We start from the raw sequence: 6,000 nt of genomic DNA, 5'->3' as shown, positions 1-6,000 counted from the left end.
AATCCAAGCAGGCACTAATACTTGCAGTGTCGCTTTAACGAGAAACAGGAAACTCATGAATATTAATATATGCTCCGCCCAGTGCAACAGAAAATCTCAGAAACCGAATATTTCAGAACACCGGACTCCTCGGTGGGACGGGCCGACTCTGCAAATGGCTACGAGGCGCAATTTGTTGATTTGTTCGTCGTTAATCTCCTTTCGTGCGGCTCGGAAGAAAGCGTACGCCCGCTCTGCCTCGGAGGCTGTTCTAAGGTGAGTGAAGCGGCTGTTTTTGACCCGGTTTGTGGGTGTTTTTCAGGGTGTTTTGAGGCGTTTTCTGAGGGGTCCGCCCTCCGCCTCGAGACAACAACAACAACAACAGACCGAAACGGGCCTCGGTTGAGGAGAAACGTCAAAATGGTCTCATCTGAGGGGTAAAATAGCACTTTATTAGCTTTATGCTATTGTCACAACAATAAAACTGTTTTAGTGACCATTGTCATCAAAAAAATAAAATGTCAAACAAAACAAACAAACAAAATCACTGTGCTAATCATGCTATTTTGACGAGATCTGGGATTACCATTGTACCAATAAAACAAACAAATAGCCCGGTGATACCCTGTATACTATAATATTTACATGGTACTTGTCCAAACAAAACATGCTAAGTGCTCCGAGGACAGGTACATCTAAAAGTACTATTGTACTACCACCATACATTTAGAAATAAATGTAGAACCATCCCTTACAAAAACTTAAAAATTAACCATGGTTTTACTGCGGTAACTTTAGATTAACCTTTGTGCGTTAATTAAAAAAAGTTACTCAGAGGTCCTTAGAGGACAAAAAAATGTCTGTGTCAAAGCACTGCCATAAAATATTATATATTAATATTATTTTCCACTTTCACTGACTTAGATTTTGTAACCAACATCAGTCCTGATCATAACTACCAAATATTCATTCATTTTCAGGATTTTAACCCTTTAAATGCCAGTTTGTTTACATAATGCCACTGTTGTTTTTTTACACATATACACACACTCACACACACACACACATTTCTCAATACATATACAAAACAAACTCTGACATCCATACCAACACACCCACACAATTTCAGCTGCATCATTTATTCAATTGGCCTGCAGTGCTCTATAATACAGCAAACAGAAAATAGGAAAAAAGCATGTATTTGCTCCATAGGCTAAACATGAGAAAAATGGCGCCATTTGGTGGAAAATATTAAAAATGTAAATTCTGAAGCCAGGGCTCCGGAATAAAAGCATAATATCATAGAATTCATGATTTTATGCTTTACTGGCACTTGGATCAAATATTGCCGTTTTAATGGGTTTCAATGGGGACATTTTTGTCCTGAAGGTCCTGAGTGTAACTATTTTGTGTACACAGTGTATTATAGATGTATTATAGGAACTGAGGTTGAAATATCAAAATTCCCCCAAAAATACACACCTTTGGCAAAATTTATGCCGTTGACATTAACACAGCCAAAATGAAAGAAAAAGCAAAAATGAAAAAGACAAAAATGTCCCGAAGGTCGCACAAGGGTTAACCATGCTATTTGAACCACAAAATTAACTATGGTTACTACAGTATTAGTATAGTAAAACTGTGGTTGATTTTCGTAAATGTGGTACTTTTTTGTAAGTTTAATTTGTGTTTATGATAAAAGCACTAGCTAATACAAAGTTACCACAGCGTTATTGTAGTAATATTCACAGCCATGATACAACAAAATACTGTAGTTGCTACTAGTAGAGTTCTTGTAAATACAATACAATAATCTGGAAGCTTCTTACACTGTTTTAAGCAAAATTTACATTAATTTATTGCTACTTTGCAGTAGGAACAGTCACTGTTGTAGCTGTGGTATTTTGATGGAAATTATGGTTACCATTGTAGCATGGTAGCAATTGTTATTGTAAAACCATTAATCATTATTTAACCCTATAAGCTCAGATGAGCCTGCAAGAAAAAACATAATTATCAAAATATTACTAACTACAGTCTTTACCAACACAAAATAGGTGTCGTTTAAAAGCTTAGAAGCTGTACTTTCCAATGCATGTAGGCATTATGACCAAAACTGAACAAGTGCTTTGAAATTTGCAGACAAATCAGAAGTGTTCCATTTTGATAATTTATAAAAAATAAAAAATAAATTGCACTGTACATATTATTGCAATCAGTAAAACATAAAACTGATCAAATAGCCATTTGTCATATGTTGTTGGAAAGCTCTCAAAGAGTAAAATACAACCATCCTGTTTGTTTTACTCACAGACAAAAATATAGCGAGTAATTGCTAAGTATACACTTGCGGCCAAAAGTTTGGAATAATGTACAGATTACATTTTTTCACCAAAGTGGCATTCAGCTGATCACAATGTATAGTCAGGACATTAATAACGTGAAAAATTACTATTACAATTTGAAAAAACTTTTCACCCCACACTTCCTGTAGCACTTGCCATAGATGTGGCTGTCTTGTCGGGCACTTCTCACACATCTTACAGTCTAACTGATCCCACAAAAGCTCAATAGGGTTAAGATCCAGAACACTCTTTTCCAATTATCTGTTGTCCAATGTCTGTGTTTCTTTGCCCACTCAAACCTTTTCTTTCTGTTTTTCTGTTTCAAAAGTGGCTTTTTCTTTGCAATTCTTCCCATAAGGCCTGCACCCCTGAGTCTTCTCTTTACTGTTGTACATGAAACTGGTGTCGAGCGGGTAGAATTCAATGAAGCTGTCAGCTGAGGACATGCGAGGTGTCTATTTCTCAAACTAGAGACTCTGATGTACTTATCCTCTTGTTTAGTTGTACATCTGGTCTTCCACATCTCTTTCTGTCCTTGTTAGAGTCAGTTGTCCTTTGTCTTTGAAGACTGTAGTGTACACCTTTGTATGAAATCTTCAGTTTTTTGGCAATTTCAAGCATTGTATAGCCTTCATTCCTCAAAACAATGATTGACTGACGAGTTTCTAGAGAAAGCTGTTTCTTTTTTGCCATTTTTGACCTAATATTGACCTTAAGACATGCCAGTCTATTGCATACTGTGGCAACTCAAAAACAAACACAAAGGCAACGTTAAGCTTCATTTAACGAACCAAATAGCTTTCAGCTGTGTTTGATATAATGGCAAGTGATTTTCTAGTTCCAAATTAGCAGTTTAGCATGATTACTCAAGTATAAGGTGTTGGAGTGATGGCTGCTGTCTAGATTTGATCAAAAATGACTTGTTTTCAAATAGTGATGGTGCTGTTTTTTACATCAGTAAAGTCCTGACTATACTTTGTGATCAGTTGAATGCCACTTTGGTGTACTAATATTAAAGTACTAATTTCCTTCCGAAACAGCAAAATCTGTACATTATTCCAAAATGTTGGCAGCCAAAGTATGTCTTGGACATACATTTTACATGTCAACGGGTGTTTTCACTTAGAACTTCATGAAAAATGAACGGAACATAAAATGTACACACATACCATTACTTAGAGGAGGCGATTTTAAAGACAATGAGCCCACATACAACATAATCAGATGCAGAGATCATTAGATAATCCACACGAAGCACAATGTGCACACAGCACATAATGTACTATCTGGCTAAAAACACGTTAGCTCTCCTAGATCAGATGGCTTTATTGGAAATAATGTAGTACGTTGTGCAATGTCATGGAACTCTAAACAAATCGTATTAGGGTTCCGATTGCTGCAATCCAGAGGTGGAAGTCATCCAAATATGGGCATAGAGGATCATTCACCTAATTTCCCTGTTCTTCTATTCTAATCTTTTCTATTTGCAAAAGTAATGTTTGTGAATCTAACATTTATATTTACTGTTGACACACTAAAGCTGAAAATATAAATAACCATCTGAAGACAAATGTTTTTGTGAAACATCTCATGTGCCTAAGACTTTTGCACAGTACTGTATATCATTAAAAAGATTCAAACGTTTTATTTAAAATGATATCAAACACTTTACCCTCCTTGTTTTTTTGTTTTTTTTGTTATAAGCCTTTAATTTTGGGTATGCCACTGAAACAGGAAATCTTTAAAAACACCTTCAGAGCTTAAAAGGTTTAATAGTCTACTTAATTTCTCCTTCGAATGGTCACATGGCCACATTTTTGCTTTTTAAAAATGTACAAACAGCGTAAGAAGCCAGAAGTTTTATTGTAGTAACAATCACTACCATTGGTACCATGGTCAATATAGTTTCTGCCACAACCACAGTTACCATGAATGTCTTTTCCAAAATTATAGTATTTAGTGGTGGCAAATACCAAGTTTTGCTGTTTTGTTTATGGTATTTTGTCAGAAACTGTGGTTGCCATGGGGATGTTTTTGTAAAGAGAAGAGATGCACGTGTTGGGTTTGTTTGTGTGTATTGTGAGATCAGCGTGCTGATGGGTGATTTTTTTCAGTAGTCTTCTGCTCTTGTTTTGGTGTCAGATTTCTCATGTGTGGTGAACCTGAGTCACCGTGAGAGTTGGGATGAAATGCATCTGGTTAAAAATCAGCCAGCTGAATGAGCCCACATGGATGACAACACAGACCAGAAGATAAAAACTCACTGATTGTGTGTTTGAACTTCTGTGACCGTGTCAGCCGGCTGAGTGATCAATAGTAAACCAGGGTGACCAAAGGGCGGGTAGTTGAGTTTATGAATGAAGCAGCTTGAAATGAAGCAAATTCATTTTGAGTCCACTGTCAGTGTTGCAAGTACAGTAGAGGCTCCATTGTAAAAGCATTGTGCAATACTTAAAAATGATCTTTACTCCAAGCTTTCGTTTTGAATTGTCACATGTCAGTCTTATGATAAAAGCTTTTACTTTCATTTGAATGAATTCTTAGAGTGGTGTCAGGTGAATTGCTGCAAATAAAATTTAATGACACCACGTTTGTGTTGATCATCAGGAGGCAAAATGTGAAATTGCTCTGATACAGATTTCCCAGTTCGATTCCTACAAGCTGTCTGTGCGGTTCCAAGATCAATTTGATTGTGATTCAGATGGGTATATTTCAGTTACAATGTCCATTTTGTGTACATATGAAAGTAATTCTGTCTCAGCTAATGTTATTAATTATAGAGGTTGATCGATAGTGGGTTTTGCTGACACCGATAACTAAGGTGGTGGAAAAGGCAGATAACGATTAATTGGCTGTCTTTCCTTATTATGACAAGCTCAGACGCAGCGGCTACAAGAGTCCAAAATGAATAAAATGCAGTTTATTGTTCAACCAAAATCCCAATAATAACCAGAAAAAAATTCAGATTTGGTACATACATTGGGACTTACAACTGTAAACAAGCCCGAAACCCACAAGTGACTCTTATTTTGAAATGACAGAGACTTGGCTCCATTTACAATGCTCTTCATTTAACTATTTACCAAATTAACTCCTAGCCTATATATTCACCAGATGAAGGTGGTTTTGTATATTTCACCATTTTTTTTATTATTATTATTTAGAAGATATGAAGTTGGATACATAAACCAATCAGCCACAACATTAAAACCACCTGCCTAATATTGTGTAGGTCCCCCTCGTGCTGCCAAAACAGCGCCAACCTGCATCTCAGAATAGTATCCTGAGATTATATTCTTCTCACCACAATTGTACAGAGTGGTTATCTGAGTTACCATAGGCTTTGTCAGTTCAAACCAGTCTGGCCATTCTCTGTTGACCTCTCTCATCAACAAGGCATTTCCGTTCACAGAACTGCCACTCACTGGATGTTTTTTGTTTTTGGCACCATTCTGAGTAAATTCTAGAGACTGTTGAGTGTGAAAATCCCAGAAGATCAGCAGTTACAGAAATACTCAAACCAGCCCATCTGTCACCGTTGCTTTAGTTGAGCCATGATATGCCATAGTTACATTTACATTACATGTAAACACATCAGCTCTAATTTTGAGACCACTGTAACATCGATGTTGAATTTAAGAACTTGTACATTAAATATTTGTACATGTAAGTCAAT

The 6,000-nt window shown here is 36.5% G+C and overlaps 1 protein-coding gene across 3 annotated transcripts in view; it reads left to right on the top strand.

Moving 5' to 3' along the window:
- Nucleotides 1-6,000, top strand: part of LOC127414522 (myotubularin-related protein 3-like) — a 61,052-nt gene continuing 55,052 nt past the window's right edge. For 2 of the 3 annotated variants that reach the window (XM_051652593.1, XM_051652594.1), the window contains exon 1: nt 1-255. The gene's annotated coding sequence lies outside the window, so the exon portion shown is untranslated. The remainder of the gene's footprint in view (nt 256-6,000) is intronic. The other variant, XM_051652595.1, reaches the window with a different exon arrangement.

The sequence above is a fragment of the Myxocyprinus asiaticus genome, chromosome 24 (assembly GCF_019703515.2).
Source record: "Myxocyprinus asiaticus isolate MX2 ecotype Aquarium Trade chromosome 24, UBuf_Myxa_2, whole genome shotgun sequence".
NCBI lineage: Eukaryota > Metazoa > Chordata > Actinopteri > Cypriniformes > Catostomidae > Myxocyprinus > Myxocyprinus asiaticus.
Note: the sequence above shows the minus strand (reverse complement) of the source record. Positions and strands in the feature narration are given on the sequence as shown.